General features: G+C 31.8%; 1 long non-coding RNA gene across 1 annotated transcript in view; it reads left to right on the forward strand.

The window, feature by feature from the left end:
- LOC145269673 (uncharacterized) overlaps positions 1-23,709 on the forward strand; it is a 73,711-nt gene that overhangs the window by 28,270 nt on the left and 21,732 nt on the right. The window lies entirely within an intron of this gene.

Below are 23,709 nucleotides of genomic sequence, written 5' to 3' on the forward strand. Positions count from 1 at the left end.
TGGTTTACCAGGGATTGCTTCTAAGTATTCCTTACAGCTTGGTTTACCAGGGATTGCTTCTAAGTATTCCTTACAGTTGGGCTTCCAGGGATTGCTTCTAAGTATTCCTTACAGCTTGGTCTTCCAGGGATTGCTTCTAAGTATTCCTTACAGCTTGGTCTTCCAGGGATTGCTTCTAAGTATTCCTTACAGCTTGGTCTTCCAGGGATTGCTTCTAAGTATTCCTTACAGCTTGGTCTTCCAGGGATTGCTTCTAAGTATTCCTTACAGCTTGGTTTACCAGGGATTGCTTCTAAGTATTCCTTACAGCTTGGTTTACCAGGGATTGCTTCTAAGTATTCCTTACAGCTTGGTTTACCAGGGATTGCTTCTAAGTATACCTTACAGCTTGGTTTACCAGGGATTGCTTCTAAGTATTCCTTACAGCTTGGTTTACCAGGGATTGCTTCTAAGTATTCCTTACAGCTTGGTTTACCAGGGATTGCTTCTAAGTATTCCTTACAGCTTGGTTTACCAGGGATTGCTTCTAAGTATTCCTTACAGCTTGGTTTACCAGGGATTGCTTCTAAGTATTCCTTACAGCTTGGTCTTCCAGGGATTGCTTCTAAGTATTCCTTACAGCTTGGTTTACCAGGGATTGCTTCTAAGTATTCCTTACAGCTTGGTTTACCAAGGAGTGCTTCTAAGTATTCCTTACAGCTTGGTTTACCAGTGATTGCTTCTACGTATTCCTTACAGCTTGGTCTTCCAGGGATTGCTTCTAAGTATTCCTTACAGCTTGGTTTACCAGGGATTGCTTCTAAGTATTCCTTACAGTTTGGTCTTCCAGGGATTGCTTCTAAGTATTTCTGAAGGTTCTTTTTTATTAGGCTAGTTGCTCCCATCACAACCGGTATAATGTTTATTTCTTTGAGAGACCATGTCGTTTTTAGATTATTTCTTAGGTTCTGATATTTTGTTATCTTTTCCCGTTCAGCTCTATTAAGGCCAAAGTCATTGTGAACTGTGGTGTTGATAATGAGTGTAGTTCTTTCAGGCTTCAGTGTGGCTGATTCAGTGTCGCCGTACAGCTTGACTGATTTTGATGGTGTGACCGATGCGGCAGAGACACAATTCAGCATCGACCATGGCAATCACATCTTTATAAAGATTTTATACTTTTTTCTTGTCTTTTTATATTAGATCTGCCTCCACAATTTTCCTTAAAATTTTATAAGGTTAATACGAAAATCACATTGTAATTTTGCAGAGACAAGTTTTTATCAAGATATAAAAAACCGCATTGTATTCTTTGGCGGCCATATTTTTTACAGACGTCTGTGCTCGCCATAAACAAATCTACCTCTCTATGACTGACACTGCCACCTAGCGTAAAAACATGGCCGGACACCAGGGTCGTTTTTTTATGTGGGAGAAAGGAACAAAATTAAAAATTGTCTCAGTTATGAAGGATATCTCCTCCACTGATAGAGAACAAGAACTTGAAGTGTAGCATCTGAAGAACAGATATTACACTTTGATCTTGGCCCAAATATAATCTCATTGTTGACGACCGTGTGTTGTCTGGGGTTTTTTGTGTTTAAAATAAACGCGGTTATTTTCTAAGTTCTTTTTATTTAGATCAAATTAATTTTTTTCTTTTAATAATTTTGGTTTCAATTTTATGCAAAGAAAAACATGTCTTCGTTTACTGAATTGATAAAAAAAATATTTTTAAAAACCTTGGCTAATTTGATGCCGAATTGTGCCCTGCCGAAATGTGTACAAGCCTTTTCCAAGTCTCACACAAAACACACATTCATATTTCAAGCTGTCATATACATACGCGCACACAAACATACGCGCCCACGTCCACACATGTACACATATTCACGTTCGCGTACATACACTCACATTCATGTATATATACACACACGCTTACGTATACACATGTACTCACACACGCGAACACGAACACACACATGGACGACGTCACTTCCGCTTTCTAAGGAAATACACATGCGCAAAAGACACTCTGGAAACGAGTATAAAACAAGGAGACAAGCTGTTTCTAATCCTCTTTTTAGGACTAGCTCTCGGCTAGAGAGGTTGGGTGAACAAGCCGCTGCCGTTTCGGTGCACGCACGCGCACCTCACGCCCACTTCCTACTATGTATGGGGCACGAGCTAATGACAGTATGTATACATTCTCCCTCTTTCTCTCTCCATCTACGACTGGCCACTAAGAACACCTTCGCGTAGCTGACTACTAACTGATGACAACTCTAATATCCTCTTCCTTGCCTACACGCTGGATTCTCATTTCCACTACAACACTCACTTCAATTCCCACGCGCGAACAAACAATAATGACCCGAACTTGAGATGAAAACACATTTCCTATTCTTGCTACAACACCAGTCCTGCAACGGACATTGGTTACATACGCGCGGACATGTTATAACTAAAATGTTCATTTCTTTCAACAGCAAATAAACGACATTTATCTTATCCATTAATTGAGTCTTTGTTTCCTTCAATTCCCATTCGTTTCATTATTCTTTTGTAATGGGATTGGGGTATTTATATATCCTAGTCCCCTACAAATGTACCAAACCCTAAAACTGCATATCAACTAAAATCTGTGCTATGAAATATAGTCGTGCAAATGTTTTTAAGAATTGCCAATGAAGAAAATAATTTTCATGCACTTCATTAAGTCTATTGTCCTTATTCCATTTGAAAAGATGAATGAATTCTAATCTGACACTCTGAGTCGGACAGAATATCTTCGATTTCAATATTCAGCCATGAAAATTTCCTCTTATGAATATGATAAAGAATTTTAAAATTTACTTGTTTGACTTAAGAGAACATTGGTGGATCCAGAATTGTGGTTGCTTGTCAAAAAAAATAAAAATAAAAAATCACAAAATTAAGAGACTCAAAAAACACAATAGATTTTTCTATGTATATGTATGTATTCTATTTGAATAAAAATATTTGCAAAAAATAAATTATTTCATTTTTTTTTTCTTGTTTAGAATAATGTTCAGTCATTCAAGTGGTGTCCTGCCTGGAGCAAATTGACAGCTATGACTATCCATCTATCTCTCTTCTTCAAGGCATTCATGAATTCATTGTTGCTCATCATTTTTTATGGTGCTCAGGTGTTCAGACCCTGAACATATGCTTCTCACTGTCGTCCTCTGCTTTTTCTACCCGCGATCTTTCTCAGCAAGCTAATGAGTTCTATTCCGCTTTTTCTGTAGAAATGGCCCATGAACCTTATTTGCCTTTTTCGTACTGTTCTTATTAGAGCCCTTTCTGTGTTTGCCATTTCTAATACCTCTTGGTTTGTTTGATTTTTTTTTCTATCTAGGATATCTTCAAAATTCTCCTCAGATATCAAGTTTCAGTTGTCCTCTAGTCTCTTCCTTGTGATGCTGGTGATTGTCCAGCACTCAAAACTGTACAAAAAAAAAAAAAAAAAAAAAAAAACCCAGACCATACATACTTTAGACTAGTCTGAATTTGATGTCTATTTTAATGTTTCTGTTGATCATCACTAGGGCTATGACAACAGAATATTCCCATCACCTGTTTGACTCTTGAGTATATATCTGACACAGTTAGACACAGATAACCACAACACTGTATACAAAAACATATCAATGAATATTTTACTCGAGAGTCAAAAACAATGAAAAGAATATTCTTGTCATACTCTGGTAACAAGTTTACCGAATTTCTATTACTAATGATTATTATATCGTCCAATTGACTACTGTACACTCTTTAACCATTATCTTTGAGTGGCCTCTGGGCCTTTATAAGTGGTGATGTCTAATGGAAAAAAAAAGCCCTAGTCATGACTGATGACAGTTTCTTCAAAGCGATATTGGTTATGGCTTTGCGACTTTGTATTTCTTTTTTTTCTTTCTTTTTTTGAATTACATTTTCACCCCAAACAAGGCAAATTGCCACTTTGGTGTAGGGGGCTACTATCAGGGGCAACAACTACTGGGGTACTATGTAGGTATTTGGGCAGCAAGATGTCAGTTCACATTACACTTGAACTTCTGCACGTCAGTACTCTTGGGGAAGCAGGGACCTGGAATGGAATTCCAAAATCTAGCGGTTCTGGGGAAGAAACTATTGGAATAGAAAGATCTTTTACATCTAGGGATCTCTACAGTGTGGGGGTGGGATTTAGCAGCCTGTCGGGTTTGTCGAGGGTGCTCACGTTGTGGGGGCACAAGTGATTGCAGTTCGTCAGAGCATTCACCACTAAAATACTTGTAGCTTCCATAAGATGTGAACCAATGTTGTATTTTTTTTTTCTTCCTTTGAAGATTGTAATGCTGGGTATGAGGCAGCCAAACCAGCTGCCAACATTCCCCTGCTTTTTATTAAAACCAACCGAGAGCTCTTTTTAGTATCCTTGCTGTTCCCTTAAGTGCAATTGTCTGGATCTCTTTTGCACTTGGTTCACAAGGAATATTAGTTAGATAGGAATTTAGGTTCTTCTTCATAAGCCCTGTGGCACCTATAATAAATGATATGGTTGATATCTCCTTAAGATTCCAGTTTCTTTTCATATCATACATGAGACGTTGATATTTGGTCTATTTCTCCCTTTCAGCTCTGTTCAGACCTCCATCATTAGAGACACTCACTTAAACCAAGGTTACAACTCTCTCTGACTTATTCCATATAACCATGTCAGGTTTGACCGCAGCATTTTCCAGCTGTGTTAGTGTTGAATTGTACTTGTGTGTGTATGTGGTGCTAAATAAATGTTTGTTGTATTCTTATCATAATGGAACATATGTATATATATATATATATATATATATATATATATATATATATATATATATATGTACGTTGTGTTTGTGATATATAACAGACTGTTGTCCTCATGTCCTTAATGTCTATCTTAACGGCCCATGACTTGTTTAGTGTTGTCTGTGCATATTAACATATATCAAAGATATAACAAAGACGACATAACTATCTGCTGTTAGTCACTTCAGGGGGATTCTTTAACCATCTTGGGGAGCCAGATCTGCTTTAAGGAAGATGCTTCACAAGACAGAGACGAAGACGTTTTAAGATTTTGTATATCTTATTCACTCCGAGGTATTCGTCATAGCAGAAGTGAAGTGATCGATGAACTCTCGGCTTGGGTTTTTTTCTATGTTTCCCTTCTGAGACTGTCTCTTCCTTCATGAAGAGACCTGTTTTAGCCTGTCTTTCTCGGTGTCTTGGACTCAACTCAAACTATGTTTGCACAAATAGGAACACATGACATGTTACACGTCATGTCCGGTACCCACTTGCATACTTCCAGTGCAACCCATGGGGTCAATGAGTTTGATACGTTGTCGAAACATGACGATTCAAATCTGTGTTTTCCACTCATTGATAGATAGATAAATACTTATATAGGCAGATAGATAATTATATAGTGTACGAGCCTTTTTAAAGTCTCACACAAAAACACACACTCACATTTCAAACTATGTCATATACATACGCGCACACAAACATACACGCCTACGTCCACACATGTACACATATTCACGTTCGTGTACATACACTCACATTCACGTGTATAGACACACGCGCTAACGCACACATATGTACTCACACACGTGCACACGAACGCACACATGGACGACGTCACTTCCGCTTTCTAAGGAAATATACACATGCGCAAATGACCACCGGAAAGAAGTATAAAACAAAGAACAACAACCGGCTTCTTCCTTTTTGAGACTAGCCTCCTAGGTGGCTGGTCGGCGCGCTAGCCGGCGTTGTTTCGGCGTGCGCACACGCATACCTCACGCCCACTTACTACTATGTATGGGGCACAAGCTAAAGACTGTATGTACACATTCTCACTTTTTCTCTCCCTATCTACTACTGTTCCCTGAGAACACCTTCGCGTAGCTGACTACTAACTGATGTCAACTCTCATATCCTCTTCTTTGTCTACACGCTGGACTATCATTCTCATTTTCACTACAACACTCATTTCTCTTCCCATGCGCGAACAAACGATAGTGATCCGACCTTGAGATGAACACACATTTCCTTTTCTTCTACAACACCAGTCCCGCAACGAACATTGGTTACATATGCACGGACATGAACACATGTTATAACTAAAACGTTCATTCTTTCAACAGCAAATAAACGACGTTTATCTTATCCATCAATTGAGTCTTTGTTTCCTTCAATTCCATTCGTTTCATTATTTTCTTGTGGCGAGCTAGGGTAGTATACCCTGGTCCGCTACATCAATAGATAGATAATTATATTGACAAATAGATAGATAGATAATTATATTGACAAATAGATAGATAGAAAGATAATTATATAGACAGATAGTTCTATCTTTCTATCTATCTATCTATGTGTACTCGGCTATTACCTAACATCGTTATCCCAGATATTTGAATTTATTAATTTATTTAACTGGTACGCCACAACTTTGTAGCTTGCATGTTTAAGCTTGGGTATTCTTGGATACTGTCATGAATAATGTCAATAGTTATAGCTATAAATATATATAAAAAAAATTTTTTTTTTTCGTTTACTTTATTTAATCAAGTGTTTTACGTCAAATTCATTTAATATAATTTTCTTTAAGATCAAATTCCTAATGATTCGTAATATCACGATTTGACGGTGTAACATCTGATATGATCTTCTAGACGGGCCTAACTGCAAATCTGCCCATATTCAATGGGGTTCTATCATTTTGTTTTATTTTTAATTTTTAATTCATTGTCAAAACTTCAAAGATACAAAGAGACTTCGCAACCATTTTTTTCTTCTTTGCACGTAGCGTTTAATACTACTTGTTTTTTGAACCGAATAAACATTTTTACATTAAATAAAAACACTAAGAACTTATCCAGTTAAGTAGAAAAGTAATTTATTTGTTATATATTTGTTTTGGGGTTTGTTTTTTGTTTTTTTTGTTTTTTGTACATCTGTTGATTGTAAACTAAACTCCAAGGATTTCTCTTTTACTGACTGAGGAGAGAAAAGGTGAAGAAAAACCGATACTACACTTTGTCCCTAGTCAAAAAGCCCAGAACACATGTTACTAGACATTCTGTGTTAACGAGTTGTCTCCCTTGTAAAAAAATCTCGCAGAAAACGTGAATAAACGAGGCCGGTAGTCAGCCATCTTCGTCTTACATAAGAAATCCAACAAAACATTCAAATAGATGTAGATATGGAAAAGACGTATTTTATAAGAAGAGTCAATAAAATAAAAAGAGAAAGGGAATCATTGGAAAATAAATATGGCAGCTTTGTCGTTTAGTTGTACAAATAGCCTCCAACTCTAGTATCACAAAAAGGGACACGTTGTGTCGACACCGGTATATAGCGCTTAATGTATATATTTACAATGCCTCCCCACGGGACAGAGTAAGACACCAGGGTCGTTTTTTAACGTGGAGAAAAGGTACAAAAAAAAAAATGGTCTCAATCGTGAAGGAGTAAAGACTGCTCCTCCACCGAAAGAGAACAAGAAATTGAAGTGCAGACTGCAGTGCAGCATTGCAGCAGCATCTTAAGAACAGATACTACACTTTGATCTTGGCCAAAATAGCGCCTAATGTAAACCACGTTGTTTAACAAAAAAAAAAAAAAAAAAAGAAAAAGAGGAATAATGAAAGATAAAGTTTTAAAATGATTGAATGTGCTTTATTTTATAAATTTAAAATTTTATTTTATTAGGTACGGGCAAAATGAATGCCGATGCTCAAAATGTATAAACATTTTAACCCCTCCCTTAATTCAATATAACTTGTGCCAGTTGGCACAGTTTAATATTCAAATTTAAAATCGTTAAATACAATTTAGGCGCGCAGTGCAATTGATTGTTTCGGCGCGTTAAAAAAATGAAAAATGACACCCACGCAAATTCCGGCGTGACCTTTATATACCAAAGGTGCGTACGTAGTTGATGTCTTCCGTCCAATGGAATTCCTCCTCGGACACATTTTAAAACTGATTTTCTAGAGCTCGTTTGGAGCGAATCAAACCAAATATAAACATGCACAAACACAAAATCTATCTCTTTAGTCTCTTAGCCTTTCGAGCATTCTTTCGTCTCTTTAAACTCTTCCGACTCATTCAACGCTTTCTCATTAGGACTTACCACGCGTGCAAACATCAATTATTTCATTTCCACTGCTCCGCGCATTAATACTCTCTTTTAACAGACGAACATTAATATTGTCTATGTTACATATTTGAACATTCAAAGAACACAAAAAAGAGACTCTCCACCTTTCATATGAACTAAAAAAAAAAAGAACTCTGAAATATTGAGAACTATGTTTTAACTTGTTATTATTTGTTATTTCTATTCCGGAAATAAACCTCCGTTTGTGTTGCACATAAGATTTCTTATTTTTATTTTTATTATTTGTGGAGGAAGTCAGTTCCCAAAAAAAGGCCAGGCGACCCCCACAAACTCGAAGAAAAATTAATTTCTCGAACTACCGATATTACCATTGAATTAAGCATTGTTTATTTAATATTTTTACACAAATAGCAAAAATATTTTTACTTTTTTTTTAATTACAGATTTCTCATATTGCAACATAATTTTCTTGCTCGCAAGAACGTGAAACTTTCGGCGTAACATAATTTTTTTTATATAATCTTGAACAGTAATTAAAAAAAAAAAAATTAAAAACGAGAACATAAAAAATAATTAAATTAAAAAATGGTAAAAATTTATACAAACTTTCAGAATATGAATGTATAGATGCACGTCTGGGGGGAGGGGGAAAAAGAAATCTGACACCCCTACTTCCTTTTACTATCATGACTTCATTTTGAAATATCGTTTTGATTGGCTGAAATTTTGCGCTTCCGTATATTCGTGTTTACAAACTTTTATCGGTTGCGTTTTCCCGAATGGCATAATTACTTGTTTTTTCTTTTTTTTTTTATGGCTAATTGGGCTGTATTTTGTATAAACAAGATGTTGTTTTTTTTTATAATTTAATTCAATATCTTAGGATTTTAATTTACTAGTTGTCTTATTAGACCCAGAAAACTAATATTTATCTTTTAAAGGATTTTTACAATGAATTTATTTAACTTCAAAATTTAGCTGAATTCATTAGCTCGCCGCGAAAACATTTCATAACTTTTTTTTTTTTTTTTTTTTCACGTGTACAAATATTTTTTCCCTCTCTGTAAGAAATTAAGTTTAGTCCTTAATCTTTCAAATGCAATCAAAAAGTGGTCGGAAACCTACAAAAAATTATTATAAATCGGCTTTCAAAACTAGGTCCCCCATTTTTTTGCTTGCCCATTTTTCCCCTACCTAATTTTATCATTTAAAACATTGAACAATACAAATAATATTTGTTTTTTGACAACTTTTTCGAATCTATGTGTACAGTAATACAAACCCAATATTTTTTTTGTTTAATGTTTTTTTTTTTTTTTTAAATAAAATCGATTTTCTAAGTGTCCGCTTTCTACCTAACTGGCTAAGTTCTTAGTGGTTTCACTTATTTTAAAGCGTTTATTATGTTCATAAACGAGACCGCATTTTTTTTTTTTTTTTAATATTAATATAAAAAAGAATTTTCTTATTTACTGTTGTTTAATTTATTTGGAATCGTTTATTCGGTAAAGAAAAAAAAAACAGAAAACAAACAAAAGTGTTACGTGAGGACGAGAAATAATGTCCGGTATATCACATCTTAGGGGTCTTGATAATCGCTAAAAAATAGAAAATTAAAGAAATTACTAAGGGAGATTTGGTTTTAAAAAGAAAATTTTATTATTTTTTAAAATATAATTTTGAGAGGGGGGGGGTAAAAACTATATCTCCCTCCGAAAAACAACCAACAAAAAATGAAATTAAAAAGATTCTTGATAAACGATAGCGGAGTTTTCAATAAAATTGATTAATAAATTTATTTAGTGATTACTTTTTCTCTTAATGATTGATTTTAGAATATTGAAGTAAAAATTAAAAATGAGTTAACGAGAGATTGTTCTAGCAGTATCAGAATTTTTGTAGGAATTTTTGACACCCCTAACACGAAACTGCGAATACAATATAAAAATCTCGTAATTTCTCTGTTAAAAGTGGGTTATTTATTTTCTTTATGGATTATACTTCCAAAATAAACTATTACAGTTGTTTTAAAAGTAATAGAAATTTTTTTTTTTTTTAAGCAGTAATGAATTTTCCGAACTCAATATTTTTCAATTTTTAAACTTTAAAAATCTATCAAAATTTTTCTATTGATTCTATTTTTACGATATTTTCAGGGTCAATGTGAAATTTTATGTTCTTTCCAATAAACCGAATATAATATTTTAGACAAACGTTTTTTTTTAAATTCACGCCCCCCCCCCAAGTGTCACCCATTTTGAAATGTCTATTAAAAAGTAAATAATTAATTTATGTCGGGGAGTTTTATATATCACAAATTGAAGAGAAAAGTCAATAAATAATATATTCAAATTTAAAACAAAAAAAAAATCGCTTTTTTAGAAATTTACCTGTAAAGTCCGACGTTTAAAACCTTATTTTATAAGAACACATTGTTTTTTTTTTGTCTTTTTTTTTTAATGAAACCTTGGTCCTTGCTCTTTTAATTGAAAAAAAAATTAGGGCTTGAATTACATTTTTCGAGGAGTTATAAGCTTGGAAAGACAGGGGGTCGAATAATTCACGCCTCTCATTTTGAAATGTCTATTAAAAAGTAAATAATTAATTTATGTCGGAGAGTTTTATATATCACAAATTGAAGAGAAAAGATCAATAAATGATATATTCAAATGTAAAACAACAACAAAAAAATCGCTTGTTTAGAAATTTACCTGTAAAATCCGAAGTTTAAAACCTTTTTTTTAAAAAAAAACACATTGTTTTTTTTTGTTTTTTTTTTTAATAAAACCTTGGTCCTTGCTCCTTTAATTGAAAAAAAAATTAGGGCTTGAATTACATTTTTCGAGGAGTTATAAGCTTGGAAAGATGGGGTGGAATTATTCACTATTTTCACGAAATTTCTTACACTGATGGCATCTCTCGCGCCAAAAAAATATTTCGCTTTTAATTTATTAGTTAATTTTTGCAAAATTTGACAGGACGACAATAAATGTTGATAATTGATAAAATTATAATTTTAAATAACGCATGAGTGCATTTGGTATGAGAGAAAACAAAAACATAACAACAAAAAAACTATCATAATTAAAAAACCAAAACAAAAAAGTAACGAAGAATCGAATAATCGCTCCCTGTTTTTTAATTTTTTTTTTTTTTTATTATTGTTTTTATGACTCCAAAAAACATCGTTAAAATAAGAACAAAAAAATTTGTAATTAACTTTGTATGAACATAATAAACGCTTTAAAATAAGTGAAACCACTAAGAACTTAGCCAGTTAGGTAGAAAATGGACACTTAGAAAATCAATTTTATTTAAAAAAAAAAAAAAATTAAACAAGTAAAAATATTTTTTTTTAAATATTATGGGGGGCTATAGTCTATTTTATAAAACAATATCTCCTTCAAGAACGATCATAAAATGTGTTTTCAATCGATATTTATTCAATACGGGACCAGTTTTCCTACCTAGCGAAAGGGGACGAGTTTTCCGGAGACGAGTTTTCCCGAGACGGGTTTTCCCGAGACGAGTTTTCCCGGCACCAAAAAAAAAGGGTACTTGTAAAGTTTAGTCAAGGCATTAAAAAATGAAAATATCGAAAAAAGTTTAAATTGTATGTATACGTTATGGAACGAAGTTCTCTGAAAAATAAAATTTACTTAATTCCATCAAGTAGTTTTTTTTTTTTTTTTTTTTTTTTTTACAGCGAAAAAACAATTTGTTATGATACCGAGCAAAATGTTCGACTTTTAGGAAGAAAAGCTAGTATTAAAGATGGGAAGGGGTGTCAGCGCTTTAACTGGAGTTATCTCCCTTTGTCATTTCTAAAATTCAAACAAATTTTTTTAAATCCAAGATGGCCGCTTTCAACGCGCTCTCATAAAAACGTGTTTTTCCGCTGTAAAAAAAAAAAGAAAGAACTACTTGATGAAATTAAGTGAAATTTTTTTCCCGGAGAATTTCGTTCTATAACGGATACAATTTAAACTTTTTTCGATATTTTTATTTTTTAATGTCTTGACTAAACTGTACAAGTACCGAATAAGTGTTACCAAAGGCAAGATAAGTTACTTTTCTACCTAAGCGAATGATTTTTTTTATTGTTTTTATTTAATGTAACATTAAGCTCGAAAAACATACAGTGTTTACTGATGTCTTGGAACATTAAAAATGCCGCCGAACGGTAAGTGTGGGAAAATGAATTAAAAATAAAAAAAATGAAAAAATACAAAATACTGTTAAAAAACCCACCGAATATAAGTCACGGTCACATATATTGAGCGAGTTTCTTACAGTATTTTGTATATTTTTTTCTATTTTTAACTCATTTTCCCAAACTTACCGTGGTTCAGCAGAGAGTTCGGCGGCTCAGCAGCGCCATTTTAAATTTCCCAATACATCGGTAACGACGGTAAACACTGTTTTTCAAGCTGAATAAACATGTTACATTAAATAAATAAAAAAACACTAAAAACTTATCCAGTTAGGTAAAAAAGGTAAATTATTTTGCCTTTGATATATTTATTTGTAATATATTTGTTTTTTGACAACTTTTTCGAATCTATGTGTACAGTAATACAAACCCGAAATGTGTTTTTGTTATTAAATATTATGACATGAGGAGTCATTTCGACTTAAAAATTATTTTAAGTGGAGAAAATCACATTTTAAATATGTCCAAAGTTCGTGATCCAAAGCCAAGATTCGGCCCTGTCGGTGGGGCATTAGAATACGCCGACTGCCCCCCTGCAGAGGGTAAAAGTCCCTCAATGGGGGTCCTGGATATGACCTTAAACTATATCCAGTTGTGAGGCCCCAGCTTGTGGGCTTTTTGGGAGTGTGGAGCCACCCTTTAATACCATTGCTCCCAGGTCCACTCTGACCCAGAGTGGTAGTACCTGTTAGGGTTCCAACTATGGGTTGAATAGAAACCGACTTGAAAACAACAAATATATTCTATTAAAAAAAATTTCTTTGGATTCGGCATTAAATAACCTGAAAAGGGTTGATATGCCGTAAAACAAAACCAACCAACCAAAGCCAAGATTGCTGTCGGTTATGAAACCTTGAACTTCATGAAAAGCCTTGACCTTGCTAACCAAAAAAGCGAAACATTGTCAGCAGAACAAAAATGAAAAACTTTTTTGTATATAAAATATTTTAATAAAAACATACAGGGCGAGTCACGGGAAACGGATGTTTTTAGAACGCTCCTTGCTCTCCTTGAGTATAGGATAGTGAGTAAGAAAGGTATTCGCAGAGTTTTGTTTTTCTTAAACCGTTTCCTGTGACGAAAAAAATTATTAAAAATTAAAATGACAGTTGTTTTTTCTAAATTAATTATTTTTTTATTAACACATTGTTTTAAATAAAATAATTGGTGCTAAAGCACCAATTATTTTATTTAAAACAATGTTGCTTCTACAGAATTGGGACGAGATTTTCGGAAATCGTAAAACTGAATTTCACATGAAAACAATGATATCTACGTATTCATCGCAGTTTTAAGATGATTATATCAAAAAAATTGCGAAAATTGATAACGTAGAAAATTATTTATTAAAGAAAATAAAAAGTAGAATTTAATGAAAACGATCATAAAACACATGAGAATTAAAAAAAAGAAGGTAATTTTCTGTTTTGGTTTAAACAAGATGGCGGCAATTTTCCACCTGCTAACACGATTAAAGTTGTTTTGTTAATTCATTAATATTCAGGTAATTTTGGAATTGCATTGTCTTCCTCTTGTTCTGCGATCTTCAAAATGAAACCAAAAAGGTTGTTCTATGACAGTAATAATGCACAAATACCATTTCAAAATCTGTTGATTGTAAAACTATAAGTAGACTGATCAATTTTTTTAATTTGTCGTTTTAAGTAAAAATGATATTATATACTTTATTGCCATATCGAAAAAAATTGATATATCCAAAAATTACGATAATTCATCGAGTAGGACAACTGCTACTGAGTTTTTTGTAAAAAGAAGTCTGTGGCTATCAAGGAAACATAACGATGGTCATTAAGAACAGGATAAACTGGTAGAAAGGGAGATTAGGCAGGTCAGTTTAGGCGGAAAGGGAGATAAAGCAGTATACAAGTTTTTCAGCTATTAAAATTCTCTCCTGATCATTATGGAGTGATTCTCCTGCAGCCAGTCTATAGGGCCTTCTATTATCCTGGATTAATTCATTCAGAAAATATTTGGCATGCTGTTGGTTGGCCCATTCTTCCAGTGTTTGCAATGAAAATTCTTGGTGTATTTTTGTCGACTCCTGTAGGCTACTTCTGGGGTTTGTATTACTATACACATAGATTCGAAAAAGTTGTCGATGCGCAGTTGGAAAATAGTAAAGTGTGAAAAAAAAAAAACAGGTGCGCGTTTTTGATTGATGTGACGGCGATAGGTATTTAGCAGTTAGCATTTTGTGCGGGACAGTTTTTAATGAGGTCAATAAAAACCCGCTCCCTCGTCTCGAAATGAAAGCTACCGTCTGATATGACGAAGTCGACATTGACCAAACGTTACTTAGCTCTCTAGAGACCACTGGCTCTGGGCCTGTGATTAGAGTCGAGTTTCGCTTTTTGTTTATACCGAAAACCGAATGTAACGCGTGCCGATGCGGGAAATGTGGAATAATTAATGTTTGAAAGTCAATAAAATTAAATAGACAGGCGAGCTCTGTGGTTAACTGCGAGATATTACAATTTATAGATGATATAAAAAGTTTTAAGTTGTGAAGCGAGTGAGCGCTTCTCTGAAAGAAGCCTTTTGTGGACATCGAGAAAAAGCGTACATACATACATACATACATACATTTTCGCTTTTATATATATAGATGAAAATTGTTTTTTTTCATTTTTGGCTTTGCAAAGCATGATTGAAATTTTTTAAATGGAAAGAAAAATACGGCATCGCAGTTACATTAATTTTCTTTTTGAATATTATATTTATTTTAATATTATATATTTTTTTTAATATATTTTTTTAATATATATTTTTTTAATATTATATTTTTTTTAATATTATATATATTTTTTTAATATTATATTTTTTTTGAGTATTATATATTTTGGAATATTATATATTTTTTTGAATATTATATTTTTTTTGGAATATTATTTTTTTTTAATATCATATTTTTTGAATATTATATTTTTTGAATATTATATTTTTTGAATATTATATTTTTTTAATATTATATTTTTTTAATATTATATTTTTTTTTAATATTATATATATTTTTTTAATATTATATATATGTTTTTTTTTTTTAATATTATATTTTTTGAATATCATATTTTTTCATTTTGGGCTTTGCAAAGCATGATTGAGTTTTTTGAAATGGAAAGAAAAATATGGCATCGCAGTTACATTAATTTTCTTTTTCATAGCTTTTCAATTTTTTAGTCAAATAAATAGAAGGCTTTATTTTTGGAATGATTCTTGTATTATTTTTTTAAATATTACAGGTTTGAAATGGTATGCTTATTTTTTCTTTTTTTTTTTTTTTTCTTTTTCTTTTTACTTCAAACTAAGTTCTCAGAAATCTAGGGACCCCCTTTCCGGGGATAACATTTGATCTCTTGGACTTCATTTCTTGAACATTCGAGACACATGGATACTCGAATATTCCATCAAAAAAATATCCTTTACATCTCAAACATCGAGTTAGTAAACAAGTTGGGAAGATAATTTTCATTTCCTAAATTAACCATTTAAATATGTTATAGTGTTCATTTCTTATGGTCTCTTCATGTCTTCCAGGACAAGAATTCATCTAGTCTGGTGGAGTATCCAGATTCTTGCTCTTACTTGAAGTAACATCACTTGGAGAAAGTGTACAATTCTTCGTCAAAGCTAGTGATGGCTAGTCATACCAAAGAAATCTTATTACAGTTATATCACATAGGATTAGTGCATCTCTTGACAAAAGCTTCCTTTCTAGGGCAATTGCTCTTGACATATCAAAAGCCTTCGATAAGGTATAGTATAAAGGCCTACTTTACAAAATTTCCATCTACGGTATAACTGGAAATGTTTTCTCAATTATTAAATCATTTCTCTCTAATAGGTTCACAAGAGTAGTGGTTGATGGGCAGAAATCAGAGGCCCACAGTATTAATGCTGGAGTCCCTCAGGGGTCCATCCTGGGTCCAACTCTCTTCCTGATCTACATCAATGATCTCCCAAAACACATACTTAAATCATTTGTTGACATCTATGACAACACATCAAAGGCCGTAAATGACAAAGTTCTCTCTAATTCTCTCTCCTCTGATCTTGAGCACGTGGTACAGTGGGGGAGGAGGTGGCTGGTTACTTTCAATGCAGCTAAAACCAAGCTTCTATCTTTACATCAACGCTCTGATCTCCATCTGACATCAATTGAAATGGATGGCTCTCGTCTTGGGGAGGCTCCATATTTTGACAAATTCTGAGATTGACCTTTAATCCTGATCTGAAATGGAACACGTACATCAAGTCTGTTGCCAAGGTCGTTGGAAAAATGGTAGGATTCTTCTACTGCTCCAGAAGATATCTCACTGCTGATGCAATTCTCTATCTATATAAAAGCCAAGTACGTCCAAGGATGGAGTACTGCTGCCACATATGGGCAGGCGCTGCTAAAAACAGCCTATCCTGCCTTGACAGAATACAAAATAGACTTCGTAGCCTAGTGGGGGATGCCTTTTTCTCTTCCCAGCAACCTCTCTCCAACAGAAGACATGTTGTGAGCCTGTCTTTGTTTTATCGTTACTTCCATAGCAAGTGCTCGTCTGAGCTTCAATCTCTGGTCCTCCCCTCGTCAATCTTTCACAATAAAGACCCATCTAGCAGAAATCACTATCAATAATTTCCTCCGCTCTTTATCTAAACCTAAACGTAGATTCCATGAACAAAGTTTCTTTCTTAGAAATGCACGCCCGTGGAACTCTCTTCCATTTGCCTGTTTCCCACCTGACTACAACTTGAATGTCTTCAAGTCCAACATAAACAAATTCCTGATGAACCGCCCCCTTAATAAGACACTTTATCAAATCTCCAATATTAACGATTACTACGATACTATCCCATTGATTATTGTACATGCAATAACCCTTATCCACAAGTTCTCTCCAGTAGACATTCAAATTATATTATTAAATTATAAAATATATTATTAAATTATAAAATACAGGCGGGAACACTTGAAAAACGTAACATGCTGTCTCTGTAAATATTCTCAATAAACTTCTCTGTTTCTTTATTACTTCAGAACCTCTTTATCCATTTATTTCCCTGGTGGAATACCTTTCTTGAATATCCTTTATTTACGGCCACCCACCGCAGGATATATCATTTGAAAAGTATATTATTACATTGTAAATAATTTATCAAAAATTTAAAAATATATTTCTATATAGTAAAAATATATAGTATAAAAATATTATGAAAAAATATACTATTAAATTGATAAAAATGTTTAACTAAATTATAAAAATACTTATTGAAAATAAAAAGAAATTATATTAAATAAAAAAGTATTTTTATGATAATAAAAAAATTTATTATCAAATAATAAAAAATATAAAATTACAAAACATTATTAAATTATCAAAAATAATAATATATCATATAATTGTTATTTAATTATGAAAATAATTGCATCATTTCAATTATAAAAAGAATTTAGCATAAAATTTTTAAAAATCTATATTTTTTATTTATAAATTATAATATTAATTTTTAAAAAATATATTTTAATTATAAAACATTGCATTATTACATGAAAATATATATATATATATTTAAAATGATGAAAAAATATATTATTAAATACAAAATATATATTTTTTAAATTAAAAAAAATATGAAATTAAATGAATATATACATTTTTAAACTATAAAAAATTATATAAACTTTTAAAAATATGTTTAATTATAAAAAATTATTATCAAATAAATAAATATATATATATATATATATTTACGTTGTCAAATATATTATTAAAATGTTTTTAATTAAAAAAATTATATAAAAGTAAAAAATAGATATAATAAATTATAAAAAAGTATATCATTGAATTAATAACTATATTTTAAAAATTATAAAAATTATGTTATATGCTTAAAAATATACAAATTATAATTTTTTTTAAATATATATACATCTTACTGAATAAAAAATATACATTTTTTAATTATAAAAGATATGTTGTTAAATTTAAAAAAATTAATTATGAATTAAAAAATATATCATTATAAGTTATAAAAAGACTATATTCTAAAATAAAAAACGTATTTTAAAATTATAAAAAGTTATATTATAAATTTAAAAAATACATATATTTAAAATTATGAAATATATATACATATTATTGAATTAAACAATATATATTTTTTAATCGTAAAAAATAATATTAATCAATTTAAAAATATGTTTTTATTATGAAAAATATATACACATATTTTAAACTAAAAAATATATACATATTAAATTAAAAAAATATATTCTAAAGTTAAAAAAGTATTTTTTAAATTATAAAAGAATGAATGTAATATTCAATAAAAATATATATGCATATTAAATAAATATATATATGTATATATATATATATATAATATATATTATTAAATAAAAACTATTTTTAAATATAAATAATAAATACAAAATATTATTAAATAAAATATGTATATTATTAAATTACAAATATCCATATATTATTCATGTAAAAAATTCCAAAATTAAAAATATATATTTAATTAAAAAAATATATGTTATTAAATTTTAAAAATACATATATTATTAAACTTAAAAATACATAGGTTATTCAATAAAATATATATATTTAATAAAAAAGTATGTATAATATTAAATTAAAAATACGTATATTATTAAATAAAAATATGTATATCAAATTAATATATATATACATATATGTATATATTATTAAATAAAAAGTGCACATATAAAATTAAAAAATATCTATATTATTATATTTAAAAAAATATATATTATATATTATTAAATTACAAAGAATATATTTTTAATTAGAAAAGTTTCTAGATTATTATTATTATTATTATTATTATTATTATTATTATTATTATTATTATTATGGAGAAAAAAAGAAAGAAAACTACCCTGATTTTTAAATTGCGCAGCCAAGCACAACCTTTCCTGCATTACAAAAACAACACCGCAGTTAACATAACTTGGACTCTTTCCTCGACTTTTTTCGACTTAACATCATTGTGAGGAAAAAGAGAAAAGTTATAAGACCGATGAGAGATTTTTACTCCGAAATATATAAAAAAAATAAACAATTGTTTATTTTAATAACTTCGTGTTTTAATTTTGACATCAATCGTATAACATACATATTGTATTTTAAAATAATATATACTATTACATTAAAAAATATATATTGTTAAATAAAAAATATATTATATTAAATATATATATATATTAGTGTGTGTGTCTTAGAAAAATAAAATAAAAAAACAGCACAATAGTCAAAGTTCTTATATTTAAAAAAATTAATTTATTAAATAAAGATATTTTTTGAATAAAATCAAAATAAAAATTATTAAAAGAAAAAAAATAATTTGATTTGAAAACACTTTAAAAATAACTGTGTTCATTTAAAACACAACACAAAAACAAACAACACTGCACATGAATAAAAACACAAAATTAACATTATAGATGAATGAGTTGTTAGTACGTGCCAAAACAAAATGGCTGTTTCACGTTCGCTTTATTGACAAATGCACCGTAAAAGACTGTTACGCCCTCTAGTGATAAAGGGCATCAATAGTTTCATTGGAGTGTAAGGGAGATAACCCTGTCCAATATATTACATCCCTTCAATCTTACTCCGGATCACAAATATAGTCTTCAAATTATTTTGGGTGGTCTCCGAATATGTCCTGACTCACGAGAGGGTGGTGATGCCGATTTTCCTACCACTGCTGAAGTCCCTACAACTTCTTCCATATGCCTGCTCTCAAGTATTAAACTTTCCTCATGAACTTTAGGCATGCTGGAAACTTCTGGTGTGCTGAAATTCTCAAGATTCTCTGCAGCGTTATCTGCTTGTATCTCAGGTGTAAGTCCCACTGCTCCCAGTGATGGGAGTTTCACAAGCTGGTCCGCATGTCTCCTTACTAGCCCTCTATCAGTTTCCACTTCAAAACTCACTGCTCCCAACTGTCTGGTAATGGTACCTTCAATCCATTGTTGAGTAGATCCATAGTTACGCACAAGTACAGGATCGGCTACTTTAAATTCACGGAGCAGTACCATTACTTTGCTCCCCCTTTCCATTTTATTTTTCACATCCTGAGCGCTGTATGTGTCTGGCTTTGCCAAATGAAACGCCATTCTTAACTGTCGTTGGAACATCAGTTCGGCAGGAGAAACCCCAGTTGATGAGTTGGGAGTTATCCTATAAGTGAATAAAAATCTGTTTACGTTGGTTTCAAGTGTTGCCTTGTGGTCTTTTTCCATCCTTTTAAGCGCTTCCTTGAAAGTGCGCACACTGCGTTCAGCTTGTCCATTTGAGGAAGGATGGTAAGGAGCTGTGAAAATGTGCCGAATTCCATTGGCATTCATGAATGCTTTGAATTCATCACTTGTAAAACAGGGAACGAGATTATATATTTTCCTAAATACTTTTAAGTTTTTGCTCCTTAAAAAATTAGGCTGACGTAAACGAGTGAGACCCTTCTAGCGAAATAAACATCAGCTCCGATGTTGTATGCAGTTCGTTCGAGGAAGCATTCATTATTCTGAAAAGGAAAGAAGTTTGGCGTGTGTGGCCTTGTTTTATTATTATTATTATTTTTTTTTTTGCTTGAACTTTGTGCTTTTCAGATTATTTTGTTATATACTTTTTTGGAGGGATGGATATTTGGGGGGGGGCGTGTTTTTTTTTTATTTTGATGGATATTTTTTGTTTGCCCATGTTTTTTTTTATTATTAACAGGAAAATTGGTGCACGTCTAGATCAGCATTTGTGACGATAATAAACAAAAACCTTTATGATTATCTTTTCTTTTCTTGAATAATAAAAAAAACTTACTTGGCGAAAACACAACTGTTTTTTTTTTTTTTTTTTTAATAATTATTTTCGTCCAAACATAAAAAATGAAAAATTCAATTTGGCTTGAATTTTGGGATTTCCGGATCATTTTTTTTTTTAAGCTGGTTTTAACAAACAAACAAAATGTAAGCAAAAAAATTATGGTGCTTATGCACTTATGTTACCGTGATTTTTTTATCGTTTAAGTGCCTCTCACAATATTTGAGGTGTTTCTAATGTTTTTAAATGTTTGGAACTTGTGCCCTTACCCCCCCCCACACACACACCGTTAAATCCGGTTAAAAAAATACAATAACAAAATAATCCGAAAATCGCAAGGTTCAAGCCAAATTGAAATTTTTATCCCCACCCCCAAAAAAAACAACAACATGGCCAAACAAAAAATATCCATCTACAAAAAACAAAAAAAAAACGGCAAGATAAAAAATATCCATCCAAACAAAAAAGCACGGTAAAAACAAAAAATATCCATCCTCAAAACAAAACAAAAAACACGGTAAGGAAAAAATATCCAATAAAAAAGCATAATATCGAAAAAAAAGAAAAAAAAAAAGGCCACACACGCCAAAATTTCTTTCCTTTTCAAAATAATGAATACTCCCTCAAACGAACTAGTACTGCAGTGACTGCACCGATGTGTATTTTGCTATAGGGGCCTCACTTGTCTATGTTCTACAAAAATTGGTTATAAAATAATTAACTAAAAAGAGTTTTGCAAAAATAGTTTGGGGGTTTATATTACTATACACACAGATGCGGAAAAAGTTGTTAAAAAACAAATATATAACAAATAAATGTTATCAAAGGCAAGATAAGTTACTTGTCTACCTAACGGAGAAAGCTTTTAGTGTTTTTATTTAATGTAAAATGCTTTTTTGTTTTATTTTAGTTCAGTCGAAGTTCTCAGAAATCAAGGGGCCCCCAACCTGGGGCTAACACTCAAACTCTATATGAGATACATAGATATTCGAATGTTCTATTAAAGTTCTTTATCTCTCAAACACTGAATTTTTTATTTTATTGTTTTTACGTAGGAGTCACCACTTATCAAGGTCCAGAGGCCACTCGAGGATAAGGGTTAAAGAGTGTACAGTAGTCAATGGGACAATATCATTAATCGTTAGTAGTGTAAATTTGGTAAATTGGATAACTTAAGAGGAACGGTTAATACAGTTAGTAAAGAGATTGAGAACGTAATCTTCCTCTCCCCAACTAACCATTTTCATATGTTGTAGTATATCTTTTATTTTGGTCTCTTGGTCTTACTGGATTCCAGGACAAGAATTTATCTAGTCTGGTGTAGTATCCAGCTTTGTGCTATTACTTGAGGTAACATCACTTGGAGAAGGTGCACCATTTCTTGTAAAAGCTAATGTGGGTTAGCCATAGAAAGGAGATCTTATTTGGGCTGCGAATACTATGTGATTTTGCATATTTTGTCAGGGTTTACTTCTATGAAAAAGTATCCTCGTGCCAGATTGTTCTGGCAAACCCCTGTACAGAGAGACCTTAGACACTCGAGGATAGTGTCTAGTAGGCATTCAAGTTCTCTCACTTTTTTTTTCATTTTTCTTCATCTTTTTCTTCTGGGGCGTGAAACATCCAACCAGATGTCTGACATTTACCCCTATTTTAGTGAGTCCAAACAAGAGTTCTTTTTAGGATTCTAGCTGTCCCTTTCAGTGCAATCGTTTGTATATCACTTGCACTTGGTTCACTGGATATACTTGCTATGTACTTTTTAAAGTTCTTTTTCATAAGCCCAGTTGCTTCTATGATGACTGGTATAATTGAAACGTCTTTTAATTTCCAATTTCGTTTCATATCATACATAAGTCCTTGATACTTTGTCTATTCCCTCTCAGCTCTGTTAAGCCCTGTATCATTGGGTACACTGACTTCTATTATGGTCGCTTTTTTATTTGCTCTGTCCCAAATCATTATATCTGGTTTAACAGCTGCGTTTTCTAGATATGTACCAGTAGGGATTATGTAGTCATAGTGAATTGTGTAGTTTTCATTCCCAACTGTTTGCTTGGGTATATGTTCCAAGGATTTTTTACTGCATTGAAAGTTTAGTTTCTTACATATCTTCCAATGAAAGTATTTGCAAACTCCATTATAGTGATTTGTATAATAGCCATCTCCAAGTAAGACTTTGCAACTAGAGATCAAGTAGCCCACACTCTCAATGTCAGTGCTGCAGAACTTGCATTTATTATTATTGCTTAGACCACTCATCTTTTTGAAGGCGTTCGTCATGAATATCAACCTCTCTTATCCAATATCAGCCAATATCAACCTCTCTTAGTTGTAATGGAGAGATCCTCTTTTGGGCCAGTCCAGGGAACCATCCCTATGAATAGATCCTTGGGATAGTTCAGTCGGTAGGTATTTTGCCCGTTTATGGTTGGCCCATTCTTCTGTTTTAACACTATGGAATTGGCTAGTGTATTTTTCCA

This window comes from Euprymna scolopes, chromosome 45 (assembly GCF_053919585.1).
Source record: "Euprymna scolopes isolate OS-2025 chromosome 45, ASM5391958v1, whole genome shotgun sequence".
NCBI lineage: Eukaryota > Metazoa > Mollusca > Cephalopoda > Sepiida > Sepiolidae > Euprymna > Euprymna scolopes.